The sequence below is a fragment of the Silurus meridionalis genome, chromosome 6 (assembly GCF_014805685.1).
Source record: "Silurus meridionalis isolate SWU-2019-XX chromosome 6, ASM1480568v1, whole genome shotgun sequence".
In the NCBI taxonomy this organism is placed as follows: Eukaryota; Metazoa; Chordata; class Actinopteri; order Siluriformes; family Siluridae; genus Silurus; species Silurus meridionalis.
The window spans coordinates 33,708,365-33,724,070 of record NC_060889.1 but is presented as its reverse complement, the minus strand read 5'-3'; the positions used below and the strand labels follow the sequence as shown (position 1 = coordinate 33,724,070).

General features: G+C 37.8%; 1 protein-coding gene across 1 annotated transcript in view; it reads right to left on the bottom strand.

The window, feature by feature from the left end:
* The window catches only part of LOC124386907 (carcinoembryonic antigen-related cell adhesion molecule 5-like), a 403,644-nt gene that overhangs the window by 326,364 nt on the left and 61,574 nt on the right, over positions 1-15,706 (bottom strand). The gene's annotated exons all lie outside the window — the stretch shown is intronic.

Below are 15,706 nucleotides of genomic sequence, written 5' to 3'. Positions count from 1 at the left end.
ATCGCAATCTTCTTCAGATGAAAAGGTAAATTCTCTGGCATTGTTTTATGCCACTGTCCGGGGGGCGTGTGTGTGTGTGTGTGTGTGTGTGACTCAACGTGTGAACTGTTTTACCAGTGAATAGCGGGGGGGCGTGTAAAATCTGTGCCTCTACTTGGTTTCACATGATTTATATTCATTGGAAAAACATGTTTTTTATTTCACCGACTTATTCTAAAACTACACACTTTAAGCTGTCTAAAGATATATTTTTTATTTCCGTGTGTCAGCTATTGGCCGAGTTTCAGCGCTTTTTGATGACACGTTTCTAAACAAAGTTTACGCAGACAAAGGCGACAGATGGCGCACCCTGACTATTTTATTCATTTAAAAAAGATACAACCTTTTTTTATATAGTGAGCATACACAAATGATAGTAGACCCTTTACAGATTTAAATGATGTATTACTTTGACATTTTTTATCAAATATGACCGAGCAGTTTCAGCTCTTTTTTCTGGCATCTGAAAAAAAAGCGCATTTGGGCGCCGGCGGCAATTCAGACTCCAGAGGGTTAATAGACATCATTCTAAACACACACACTTGTATTACAATTTGTACACATATTTATTTGTGTTTCTTCTGTGTGTAAGGTGAATCTCCTCCAGTGTCTCTGATCATCAGTCCCAGCAGAACTCAACACTTTACTCGTGACTCTCTCTCACTGAGCTGTGAGGACCAGAGTAACTCTACTGGATGGACAGTGAGACGATACACAGACAGTGAAGGAGTGTTAGATTGTTCACAGTGGGGATCAGTTACAGGATCTACATGTAACATCAGCTTCCTCTCCACATCCTACACTGGAGTTTACTGGTGTGAGTCTGAATCTGGAGAAAACAGTAATCCTGTCAACATCACAGTTCATGGTGAGTCTTCATGTAGTGTGTTTACTGTTAAAGAGAAAGAGAAATGTTTCATTACAGAATATTCAGAACATCAGTAGTTTACAATTCAACAAACTGTTCAAGAAGAAATTTATTTTTTCTCTCTACATTAATCAATAAATATTATTGTGTAATTCTGAGTATGGATGTGTGTAAGTCATGTTTTATAAACTGACTACAAGTTCACTTACATACTCACACTGATAATGATAATAAAATTAATCAATTACTGATAATCAATCAGGGACATCAGAGAACATGTGATTTCTCTCTGTTTATGGTGATTACTGCCACTAATTCATTTATATTTAATGTTATGATATTTAAATTGTGTCTGTAATGTAGAGTGCAAGGTGGAAACCTGTTTTATATCAATGAGCTTCATCATTAAAAATACATGCAAAGTGCAGTGTGTTTCACCTTCACTCATAAGTAAAGATGTAGATGATGGAGTGGAAAGGAAGAGCATAGAGCTCAGTGCTGTCATCTGTGACTGTTTCTCTGCACACACTCTTCACTCCTTCATTCTTGCATGTTCACTGATGCTGCTCTACACACTCAGTAGTGTCGCCTCACACACTCTATTAAACATTAGATTTAAACAGCATCATGTGTTTTGTTCATCTACATGCATTTTAGAAGACTTAGATATTTTTACACAGCCCAGTTTGCAGTGTGCTTTATTTTCATTATTATTTGTGAAATATTTAGAAATTAGTTTATTAGAGGGACACTGCATGTAGGACGTTTTGGAGACAAGGTGAGGGAGGCGTGATTGATGGTTTGGACATGTTTAGAACATGGGGTATATCAGTAGGAGACTGCTGAGGATGAAGCCACCAGGAAGGAGGAAAAGAGAAAGGCCAAGGAGGAGGTTTATGGATGTGGTGAGGGAAGACATGCAGGTAGTTGGGTTGAAAGAGGCAGATGTACAGGACAGGGGGGTATGGAGACGGATGAGCTGCTTTGGGCCCTCTAATGGGAGAAGCTGAAAGAAGAAGAAGATTAATTGTGAAATATTTCCCTATCAATTTAATTTCCTGTCATTTATTTATTAGTAGAACATCCACTGTGGTGAAGAAGCAAATCAGATGTTAGTATAAGTTTAGTCTGCCACTGAACATCTTCACTACAGTAGAGCAAATCAATCAACACAATCAGGGACTTCTCCAATCCTATACACAGATTATGTAACCTCTCTTCATCCAGGAGGGAAACCAACAGTTTTAGGGCCAATTCAATTCATACCTATAAACATTACACTTCTAATCTCTACACACACTGTTAGGACATGGCTGTCTCACTGATGCTTCACTGCTTTTACTGCTTTATGCAGGTCTCTTCCATTCTGTCTATCCATCCATCCATCACTGCTTTTTTACTTATATTGTAAATGTGAATTTCTCTGTTCTAGATGGTGGTGTGATCCTGGAGAGTTCTGTTCATCCTGTGACTGAGGGACATCCTCTGACCCTACACTGTTTATATCGTAACACAAATCCCTCAAACCTCCGAGCTGATTTCTATAAAGATGGATCAGTCGTCCAGAACCAGACTACAGGAGAGATGATCATCCATAAAGTCTCAAAGTCAGATGAAGGTTACTACTACTGTAAACACCCAAAAAGGGGAGTGTCACCGAGAAGCTGGATCTCAGTCAGACGTGAGAAATTTACATTAATTTCAAGATTTTTTTTTTTTGTTTAATGAAACTAATGCCGCTGTGCTTTTCTTTAACAGCTCACACTGATGAAGACAGAATTGAGAATGCAGTCATAGAGGAGTGAACAAAGTTTATCTATAAAAGGGATGTGTTTACTGTCATTTTATTATTGTTTGATTTTAATGTTATAATTTTTATTTTAACATTCTGTTATTTTCTCTGCATCTTATAAATATCCTCATTGTTCTGATTTTGTTTAGCTAAAGTTAGCAAGTGTGTAGTCTGTAATAAAGTCTACATGCTGCTAATGCAAAACAGAATAACACTATTGTTTAAAATCTTATAGTTCAATAGAAAATGTTGATTCATTGTCTGAAGGTTGAGTTGTGCTTCTGCAAAATATCATCTGATGTAAGAAATGAATGCATCTGCTGCTGAAGTGAGTTTAATCCCAACATGGTGACCTGCACATTCAAACTTCACATTTCATGTAACTGTAACGAGGTTTATATAAATAAATTGTCTTGAAAATATTGAATACTCTGCCAGCAGGATTTTCAGTTGCTGGACCTCTTAACACAAATCCCAACATCATAGAGTTTCATCCTGACAGAAAGGAATGAGATGAAAAGGTGTGATCATGGAATGGCATCATTGGGAGAACTGAAAGACTAGGAGGTGTTTTGTGTGCTAGAACATTCACGAGTGAGTTTTGAATAATATTCAGAGACTGTATGTGGTTTAAACTGCATGATTGGGAAATGACTGCAGTATAATAGTTTCCAGTGCAGGTTGTATTTTCTGTAAAGCTGAATGCAGGAAGCTTTTGATTAATGCAACATAAAATCAGGTTAATTTACTGTTATCTGAAATATGGTGGTGAACTAATAGTGTTTTGTATCTTCTCAGTATTGGTTCCATCACTACTGGATTTGTACTGCTATGTTCTTCTGTATATCTGAGATTCACTCGAGGTGATTTATGAGGAGTAAACTTCCAATCTCACTTTGACTGTTAGTTTTGTTTTTTCAGATGTGTGAACTTTAATTGTAGATGTGACGAAAAGGAAATGTTTTATTTTTATATAATTATGTACTTATGGCAAAATCTACTAAATATATAAACCAAACAATGTTTGCTTTATTTCTATTGGTATTCGTGTATGTACAAATTTCCAATCTTACTGATGTATTGTTGGCTTTTCAGTTTTTTATGGAAATAAAATGTTCTGTTAAAAGCAAATAATTGGTAACAGATTTTACTGGTTCTGCACTGGAAGAAAAAAGAAATGCAGTAGTTCACTATGCAGAGCTTTTTACTCACTTTCACCCCCTGTCTTTCCTTCCCTTTGATCACACTGAATTGTACTTCAGCAGTTCAATATTGTGCATAAGATTTTAAAACTCGTCTCCTGAAGAGAAAAAAAAACTTGAATGTGATAATCCATGATTATTATTCACTAATGATTCACTGCATTATAAACACTGATAGTCACTAACACATGCTAATACTGAACCATTAACATCACAGTGCAGGTAGAAGATCACTACATTCAAGACAGAGAAATGTCCATTGTTTGTATTGTTGAGCTGCATCATTCTCTTGCTAGCTCTGGTCCATCACTGCTTACTGCAGATAGACTAATGGGCACGCAGCTCAGTGTAAATGGTATGCTAAGTTAATTGCTACACCAACTGTAGATCTTGTCTGTATTTTTTTTGTTTGTTTGTTTGTTTTGTTTTGTTTTTGTTTTTTTTTCACTTTCCCAAATCAGGTTGTACTTTTTCCTGTAAGGATGCAGTCACTGGTGTAGGTGTCAAGGTTTGTGGGTGCTTGTGGGCAGTTTATAGTCTCATAGGTGTATGAAGTGGAAAAATCAATAATGGTCCTACTTCCGTATGGTGTTGATCTGACAGGACCATGGTCCTCGTTGGTTGTAGCTTTTCTCCTACTTCGTGCTTAAGTCCACAACCAAGTTTTTTGTCTTAAGATTTTAACACAGTCAAAGGATTGTGCACTCTGATGGTGGATGATGTCTGAATCAAGAATAACTCTAACTTAACTGTAGCTACTAAAACCATAGTAAAAATATATATCAAATATTATTTCTTAATATTAATATTCTTTTCAGTTTGATCCAGTCTGGCCATTCTCCTCTGACCTCTCTCTCATCAACAAGCTGTTTCCTTTTGATTGTGTAATCTATATAGACTTTGGTGTGTGACTGTGGTGTGAAGCAAGTTTCTGCAGAAGTTATTGAATAGTGCTGCTGCTACATGATTGGCTGATTGGATTGCAGCATGTTAAAGCAGGTATATGTGGACAGTGAGCATATAACAGACATTTACAGCACTGATACTCAGTTAATCTTTACCTCAATGATCATAGCAAAATCAAACAATATAGCTTTTGCCATATACAGTAACTTAAAACAGGAACAGGAACTACATTCTTGCTGTCTTGCTGTGTGTGTGTGTGTGTGTGTGTGTGTGTGTGTGTGTGTGTGTGTGTGTGTGTGTGTGTGTGTGTAAATGGTTACACAGGAAGTGTTAAGGCTTTAACACACACTTATGCTCTGTCACTCAGTCACTCATTAGATGGACAGGATGGAGTTTAGTCCACTCGCTGTGATGTTCTGTGAGTAAATGTTCTCTATATATATATATATATATATATATATATATATATATATATATACAGTGTTGTGCTAGTTACTAAAAAATAGTAACTAGTTACAGTTACTCGTTACTTCATTCAAAAATTAACTTAGTTATTTTGTTGATTACTTACACCAAAAAGTAATGTGTTACTGTTGAAAGTAAGTTTTTAGTTACTTTAATGTTTCCATGAATGCCCTTTTATTATGGTCTATACAAACACAAAACTGACTTAAACACAAAGTAATTTTTAAACACAATTTTATTAAAGTCAGAGCAGCACAAACTAAATATATCACAAGGATTTCTGAAATAAATAACAAAACAAGCTGAATAATATATTCACAGTCAAAACTACAGTTGCTTCTGCTGTTGTGTTGAGCTCTTAAACATGTTCCTTTCACAGCTTAAGTATGAAAACTATCAACAATGTAGAACAGAACACCGGGTTAGCTTCTAGCTTCGTCGAGGCGAAGAGTTTTTGGAGGTGCTGCTATCGCAGTGGATACGAGCTTCGAATCAGAAAGACACAGCTTACATTTGACTAAAAAGTTTTTGTCTTTATGCTCAACTAAAGTAAAATAATGAGCATATTTCCACTTTGAGAAACTCGTCTTGTTTTCGCCTCGACTTGCCATTACTGCCGCACAGACCTGAATAAACGGAGACACGCCCACAACGCGTCTTCTTCGTGTTTACAGTGGTTCATCCACCAATCCTACTGTGCGTCTTCTTCATGTTTACAGTGGTTCATCCACTAATCCTACAATGCAACGCTGCAATGCTGCTGTAAACAGGTTAGACTGTGGGCTACACTTCAGCCTAAATTCATTCATTTAAAAAAGTAACGGGTAACATATGGTGCTCGTTTATCATCATCACCAGCTCCTATTTAAACTTCCACACTCTCACTGTCCGTTATTGTTGGTATATGTTGGTTCACGGCAGTCGTTGTTATCGCGCATGCGTATCCCGCACGTGCCTTCCCACGGCACTTTCTCAACGGCTGCTCTTTTCTTCCCAAAGCGCATCGTGGATTCCCCGATCCTGCCGGTGTTCATTCTATGCTTTTGCTGCTCATCCCACGTTCTCCGTGGGAGAACTTCTTACTTTTGCCTCCCGTTCATCGCATAACATTTAACAACAAAAGGCATATGTGCACTAACTAACAGCAGAGATTTACCAGTATACAATACAACACCTGTAGCTTCTGTAAGGTTTGATTTTTGATATTAGGGTTCGGCGACATAAAAAAGTCGACATAACCGATAAAAATGAGGAGACAAAGCGAGAATTTGGCGGTTCCATTTCAAAGACCTCGACTTAACAGGGTTGTCGAGTTAACCGAGTCGAGATAAGCGGGTTCCACTGTATATATATATATATATATATATATATATATATATATATATATATATATATATATATATATATATATACAGTGAGGAAAATAAGTATTTGAACACCCTGCTATTTTGCAAGTTCTCCACTTAAAATCATGGAGGGGTCTGAAATTGTCATCGTAGGTGCATGTCCACTGTGAGAGACATAATCTAAAAAAAAAATCCAGAAATCACAATGTATGATTTTTTAACTATTTATTTGTATGATACAGCTGCAAATAAGTATTTGAACACCTAAGAAAGTCAATGTTAATATTTGGTACAGTAGCCTTTGTTTGCAATTACAGAGGTCAAACGTTTCCTGTAGTTTTTTACCAGGTTTGCACACACTGCAGGAGGGATTTTGGCCCACTCCTCCACACAGATCTTCTCTAGATCAGTCAGGTTTCTGGCCTGTCGCTGAGAAACACGGAGTTTGAGCTCCCTCCAAAGATTCTCTATTGGGTTTAGGTCTGGAGATTGGCTAGGCCATGCCAGAACCTTGATATGATTCTTACAAAGCCACTCCTTGGTTATCCTGGCTGTGTGCTTCGGGTCATTGTCATGTTGGAAAGACCCAGCCTTGACCTATCTTCAATGCTCTAACTGAGGGAAGGAGGTTGTTCTCCAAAATCTCGCAATACATGGCCCCGGTCATCCTCTCCTTAATACAGTGCAGTCGCCCTGTCCCATGTGCAGAAAAACACCCCCAACGCATGATGCTACCACCCCCATGCTTCACAGTAGGGATGGTGTTCTTGGGATGGTACTCATCATTCTTCTTCCTCCAAACATGTTTTGTGGAATTATGACCCAAAAGTTCTATTTTGGTCTCATCTGACCACATGACTTTCTCCCATGACTCCTCTGGATCATCCAAATGGTCATTGGCAAACTTAAGACATGCCTGGACATGTGCTGGTTTAAGCAGGGGAACCTTCCGTGCCATGCATGATTTCAAACCATGACGTCTTAGTGTATTACCAACAGTAACCTTGGAAACGGTTGTCCCAGCTCTTTTCAGGTCATTGACCAGCTCCTCCCGTGTAGTTCTGGGCTGATTTATCACCTTCCTTAGGATCATTGAGACCCCACGGTGAGATCTTGCATGGAGCCCCAGTCGAGGAGATTGACAGTCATGTTTAGCTTCTTCCATTTTCTAATGATTGCTCCAACAGTGGACCTTTTTCACCAAGCTGCTTGGGAAATGACTGCAGTATAATAGTTTCCAGTGCAGGTTGTATTTTCTGTAAAGCTGAATGCAGGAAGCTTTTGATTAATGCAACATAAAATCAGGTTAATTTACTGTTATCTGAAATATGGTGGTGAACTAATAGTGTTTTGTCAAACTACATCTAATAAGTTCTATATTGCTTTAGTAAGTTAATTAGGTTAATTTAGTTTGATAATATTAGTTTGATTATAACACACGCTAGATATGGTTGATTAAAATATTTTTCTCGACAATAGGGTTGTCGAGTTAACCGAGGGCGAGATAACCGGGTTCCACTGTATATTGGTTGTAATAATTAATAAAGAATCTCTGATTCACATTTTGCCGTTAAAGATGACGAATGAATGTTTATTTTCTAACATCTTTTCCTGAATCACCATCATTCATCACTTCACTGTCATTTATAAGCATTAAACAAACACTCTTTAAACTGTGTTTAGGACGAAATTACATTCAGTTTTTTTGTTTAATGAAACTAATGCCGCTGTGCTTTTCTTTAACAGCTCACACTGATGAAGACAGAATTGAGAATGCAGTCCTAGAGGAGTGAACGAAGTTTATCTATAAAAAGGGGATGTGTTTACTGTCATTTTATTATTGTTTGATTTTAATGTTATAATTTTTATTTTAACATTCTGTTATTTTCTCTGCATCTTATAAATATCCTCATTGTTCTGATTTTGTTTAGCTAAAGTTAGCAAGTGTGTAGTCTGTAATAAAGTCTACATGCTGCTAATGCAAAACAGAGTAACACTATTGTTTAAAATCTTATAGTTCAATAGAAAATGTTGATTCATTGTCTGAAGGTTGAGTTGTGCTTCTGCAAAATATCATCTGATGTAAGAAATGAATGCATCTGCTGCTGAAGTGAGTTTAATCCCAACATGGTGACCTGCACATTCAAACTTCACATTTCATGTAACTGTAACGAGGTTTATATAAATAAATTGTCTTGAAAATATTGAATACTCTGCCAGTAGGACTTTCAGTTGCTGGACCTCTTAACACAAATCCCAACATCATAGAGGTTCATCCTGACAGAAAGGAATGAGATGAAAAGGTGTGATCATGGAATGGCATCATTGGGAGAACTGAAAGACTAGGAGGTGTTTTGTGTGCTAGAACATGCACGAGTGAGTTTTGAATAATATCCAGAGACTGTATGTGGTTTAAACTGCATGATTGGGAAATGACTGCAGTATAATAGTTTCCAGTGCAGGTTGTATTTTCTGTAAAGCTGAATGCAGGAAGCTTTCGATTAATGCAACATAAAATCAGGTTAATTTACTGTTATCTGAAATATGGTGGTGAACTAATAGTGTTTTGTATCTTCTCAGTATTGGTTCCATCACTACTGGATTTGTACTGCTATGTTCTTCTGTATATCTGAGATTCACTCGAGGTGATTTATGAGGAGTAAACTTCCAATCTCACTTTGACTGTTAGTTTTGTTTTTTCAGATGTGTGAACTTTAATTGTAGATGTGACGAAAAGGAAATGTTTTATTTTTATATAATTATGTACTTATGGCAAAATCTACTAAATATATAAACCAAACAATGTTTGCTTTATTTCTATTGGTATTCGTGTATGTACAAATTTCCAATCTTACTGATGTATTGTTGGCTTTTCAGTTTTTTATGGAAATAAAATGTTCTGTTAAAAGCAAATAATTGGTAACAGATTTTACTGGTTCTGCACTGGAAGAAAAAAGAAATGCAGTAGTTCACTATGCAGAGCTTTTTACTCACTTTCACCCCCTGTCTTTCCTTCCCTTTGATCACACTGAATTGTACTTCAGCAGTTCAATATTGTGCATAAGATTTTAAAACTCGTCTCCTGAAGAGAAAAAAAAACTTGAATGTGATAATCCATGATTATTATTCACTAATGATTCACTGCATTATAAACACTGATAGTCACTAACACATGCTAATACTGAACCATTAACATCACAGTGCAGGTAGAAGATCACTACATTCAAGACAGAGAAATGTCCATTGTTTGTATTGCTGAGCTGCATCATTCTCTTGCTAGCTCTGGTCCATCACTGCTTACTGCAGATAGACTAATGGGCACGCAGCTCAGTGTAAATGGTATGCTAAGTTAATTGCTACACCAACTGTAGATCTTGTCTGTATTTTTTTTGTTTGTTTGTTTTGTTTTGTTTTTTTCACTTTCCCAAATCAGGTTGTACTTTTTCCTGTAAGGATGCAGTCACTGGTGTAGGTGTCAAGGTTTGTGGGTGCTTGTGGGCAGTTTATAGTCTCATAGGTGTATGAAGTGGAAAAATCAATAATGGTCCTACTTCCGTATGGTGTTGATCTGACAGGACCATGGTCCTCGTTGGTTGTAGCTTTTCTCCTACTTCGTGCTTAAGTCCACAACCAAGTTTTTTGTCTTAAGATTTTAACACAGTCAAAGGATTGTGCACTCTGATGGTGGATGATGTCTGAATCAAGAAGAACTCTAACTTAACTGTAGCTACTAAAACCATAGTAAAATATATATCAAATATTATTTCTTAATATTAATATTCTTTTCAGTTTGATCCAGTCTGGCCATTCTCCTCTGACCTCTCTCTCATCAACAAGCTGTTTCCTTTTGATTGTGTAATCTATATAGACTTTGGTGTGTGACTGTGGTGTGTGAAGCAAGTTTCTGCAGAAGTTATTGAATAGTGCTGCTGCTACATGATTGGCTGATTGGATTGCAGCATGTTAAAGCAGGTATATGTGGACAGTGAGCATATAACAGACATTTACAGCACTGATACTCAGTTAATCTTTACCTCAATGATCATAGCAAAATCAAACAATATAGCTTTTGCCATATACAGTAACTTAAAACAGGAACAGGAACTACATTCTTGCTGTCTTGCTGTGTGTGTGTGTGTGTGTGTGTGTGTGTGTGTGTGTGTGTGTGTGTGTGTGTGTGTGTAAATGGTTACACAGGAAGTGTTAAGGCTTTAACACACACTTATGCTCTGTCACTCAGTCACTCATTAGAGGGACAGGATGGAGTTTAGTCCACTCGCTGTGATGTTCTGTGAGTAAATGTTCTCTTTGTGTCTTCATTATATATATATATATATATATATATATATATATATATATATATATATATATATATATATATATATATACAGTGTTGTGCTAGTTACTAAAAAATAGTAACTAGTTACAGTTACTCGTTACTTCATTCAAAAATTAACTTAGTTATTTTGTTGATTACTTACACCAAAAAGTAATGTGTTACTGTTGAAAGTAACTTTTTAGTTACTTTAATGTTTCCATTAATGCCCTTTTATTATGGTCTATACAAACACAAAACTGACTTAAACACAAAGTAATTTTTAAACACAATTTTATTAAAGTCAGAGCAGCACAAACTGAATATATCACAAGGATTTCTGAAATAAATAACAAAACAAGCTGAATAATATATTCACAGTCAAAAACTACAGTTGCTTCTGCTGTTGTGTTGAGCTCTTAAACATGTTCCTTTCACAGCTTAAGTATGAAAACTATCAACAATGTAGAACAGAACACCGGGTTAGCTTCTAGCTTTGTCGAGGCGAAGAGTTTTTGGAGGTGCTGCTATCGCAGTAGATACGAGCTTCGAATCAGAAAGACACAGCTTACATTTGACTAAAAAGTTTTTGTCTTTATGCTCAACTAAAGTAAAATAATGAGCATATTTCCACTTTGAGAAACTCGTCTTGCTCTCGCCTCGACTTGCCATTACTGCCGCACAGACCTGAATAAACGGAGACACGCCCACAACGCGTCTTCTTCGTGTTTACAGTGGTTCATCCACCAATCCTACTGTGCGTCTTCTTCATGTTTACAGTGGTTCATCCACTAATCCTACAATGCAACGCTGCAATGCTGCTGTAAACAGGTTAGACTGTGGGCTACACTTCAGCCTAAATTCATTCATTTAAAAAAGTAACGGGTAACATATGGTGCTCGTTTATCATCATCACCAGCTCCTATTTAAACTTCCACACTCTCACTGTCCGTTATTGTTGGTATATGTTGGTTCACGGCAGTCGTTGTTATCGCGCATGCGTATCCCGGTACGTGCCTTCCCACCGGCACTTTCTCAACGGCTGCTCTTTTCTTCCCAAAGCGCATCGTGGATTCCCCCGATCCTGCCGGTGTTCATTCTATGCTTTTGCTGCTCATCCCACGTTCTCCCGTGGGAGAACTTCTTTTACTTTTGCCTCCCGTTCATCGCATAACATTTAACAACAAAAGGCATATGTGCACTAACTAACAGCAGAGATTTACCAGTATACAATACAACACCTGTAGCTTCTGTAAGGTTTGATTTTTGATATTAGGGTTCGGCGACATAAAAAAGTCGACATAACCGATAAAAAATGAGGAGACAAAGCGAGAATTTGGCGGTTCCATTTCAAAGACCTCGACTTAACAGGGTTGTCGAGTTAACCGAGGTCGAGATAAGCGGGTTCCACTGTGTATATATATATATATATATATATATATATATATATATATATATATATATATATATATATACAGTGAGGAAAATAAGTATTTGAACACCCTGCTATTTTGCAAGTTCTCCCACTTAAAATCATGGAGGGGTCTGAAATTGTCATCGTAGGTGCATGTCCACTGTGAGAGACATAATCTAAAAAAACAAAATCCAGAAATCACAATGTATGATTTTTTAACTATTTATTTGTATGATACAGCTGCAAATAAGTATTTGAACACCTAAGAAAGTCAATGTTAATATTTGGTACAGTAGCCTTTGTTTGCAATTACAGAGGTCAAACGTTTCCTGTAGTTTTTCACCAGGTTTGCACACACTGCAGGAGGGATTTTGGCCCACTCCTCCACACAGATCTTCTCTAGATCAGTCAGGTTTCTGGCCTGTCGCTGAGAAACACGGAGTTTGAGCTCCCTCCAAAGATATTCTATTGGGTTTAGGTCTGGAGATTGGCTAGGCCATGCCAGAACCTTGATATGATTCTTACAAAGCCACTCCTTGGTTATCCTGGCTGTGTGCTTCGGGTCATTGTCATGTTGGAAAGACCCAGCCTTGACCTATCTTCAATGCTCTAACTGAGGGAAGGAGGTTGTTCTCCAAAATCTCGCAATACATGGCCCCGGTCATCCTCTCCTTAATACAGTGCAGTCGCCCTGTCCCATGTGCAGAAAAACACCCCCAACGCATGATGCTACCACCCCCATGCTTCACAGTAGGGATGGTGTTCTTGGGATGGTACTCATCATTCTTCTTCCTCCAAACATGTTTTGTGGAATTATGACCCAAAAGTTCTATTTTGGTCTCATCTGACCACATGACTTTCTCCCATGACTCCTCTGGATCATCCAAATGGTCATTGGCAAACTTAAGACATGCCTGGACATGTGCTGGTTTAAGCAGGGGAACCTTTCGTGCCATGCATGATTTCAAACCATGACGTCTTAGTGTATTACCAACAGTAACCTTGGAAACGGTTGTCCCAGCTCTTTTCAGGTCATTGACCAGCTCCTCCCGTGTAGTTCTGGGCTGATTTATCACCTTCCTTAGGATCATTGAGACCCCACGAGGTGAGATCTTGCATGGAGCCCCAGTCCGAGGGAGATTGACAGTCATGTTTAGCTTCTTCCATTTTCTAATGATTGCTCCAACAGTGGACCTTTTTTCACCAAGCTGCTTGGCAATTTCCCTGTAGCCCTTTCCAGCCTTGTGGAGGTGTACAATTTTGTCTCTAGTGTCTTTGGACAGCTCTTTGGTCTTGGCCATGTTAGTAGTTGGATTCTTACTGATTGTATGGGGTGGACAGGTGTCTTTATGCAGCTAACGACCTCAAACAGGTGCATCTAATTTAGGATAATAAATGTAGTGGAGGTGGACATTTTAAAGGCAGACTAACAGGTCTTTGAGGGTCAGAATTCTAGCTGATAGACAGGTGTTCAAATACGTATTTGCAGCTGTTTCATACAAATAAATAGTTAAAAAATCATAAATTGTGATTTCTGAATTTATTTTTTTTTAGATTATGTCTCTCACAGTGGACATGCACCTACGATGACAATTACAGACCCCTCCATATTTTCTAAGTGGGAGAACTTGCAAAATAGCAGGGTGTTCGAATACTTATTTTCCTTACTGTATATATATATATATATATATATATATATATATATATATATATATATATATATACAGTGCCCTCCACAATTATTGGCACCCCTGTTTAAGATGTGGTCGTGGACTTCTAAAAATTCTCCTTTTTTTGCAAAAAAAGAGAAAAATCCAACCTTTCATTTAAGTACATTACTTTGGTGGTAAAAAAAAATCATACATTTAGAAAAAAAAAAAAACTTGAAATCATGTGTCCCACAATTATTGGCACCCCTAACAATTCCTCTGAAAAATGTAATTGTTTTTTTTTATATATATTTTTCTGTAGTTGCTAAGGTTGGTCAGGGTATCTAGGGACTTTTAATTAGTAATTCATGATTTCCTGTTTCCCTGGGGTATAAATATGACATGACACAGAGGCCTAATTCTCTTACCCATTTGTCAACATGGCAAAGACAAGAGAACACACCATTCAACTAAGGCAGATGTGTGTCGACCTTCATAAGTCAGGCAATGGCTACAAGAAAATAGCCACTCAGAGGAATCATTAAGAAGTTTAAATCAACTGGAACAGTGACAAACAAGGCTGGAAGAGGTCCCAAGTTTATCTTGCCACAACGCACAGTGAGGAGGATGGTAAGAGAAGTAAAAAAATTTCCCAAGCTCACCGTCACAGAATTGCATCAAAGAGTGGCATCTTGGGGTCACAGAGTCTCCAAAACAACCATCAGACGCTCTCTACATGCCAACAAGCTGTTTGGGAGGCATGCAAGGAAAAAGCCTTTTCTCACTAACACTCACAAACGTAAACGCCTGGAGTTTGCTAAGCGGTACTGGGACTTCAACTGGGATCGTGTGCTTTGGTCAGATGAGACTAAGATTGAGCTTTTTGGCAACAAACACTCTAAGTGGGTCTGGCGTAAAACAAAAGATGAGTATGCCGAAAAGCACCTCATGCCCACCGTGAAGTATGGTGGAGGATCTGTGATGCTGTGGGCCTGTTTCTCTTCCAAAGGCCCTGGGAACCTTGTTAGGGTGCATGGCATTATGAACGCTTTGAAGTACCAGGATATTTTAAATAAAACCTGATGGCCTCTGCCAGAAAGCTGAAGATGGGTCGTCATTGGGTCTTTCAGCAGGATAATGATCCAAAACATGTGGCAAAATCTACACAAAAGTGGTTCAGCAGTCACAAACTCAAGGTCCTCCCATGGCCATCTCAGTCCCCAGACCTCAACCCAATCGAAAACCTGTGAGGCGAGCTAAAGAGAAGAGTGCATAAGAGAGGACCCAGGACACTGGATGATCTACAAAGATTGTGCAAAGAAGAATGGTCAAAAATCCCTCTCTCTGTGTTCTCCAATCTTGTGAAATGTTATAGGAGGAGATTAAGTGCTGTCTTGTTGGCAAAAGGAGGTTGTACAAAGTATTAACATCAGGGGTGCCAATAATTGTGGCACACATGATTTCAAGTTTTTTTTTTTTTTTTTTTTTCTAAATGTGTGATTTTTTTACCACCAAAGTTATGTACTTAAATAAAAGGTTGGATTTTTCTCTTTTTTTGCATTTGGGTTCTATGTTGTTTAAAAAAAAAAGGAGAATTTTTTGAAGTCCACGACCACATCTTAAACAGGGGTGCCAATAATTGTGGAGGGCACTGTATGTACACACATACACATATAGAGGTTTTTATAATAATGACATCACCACCACCTT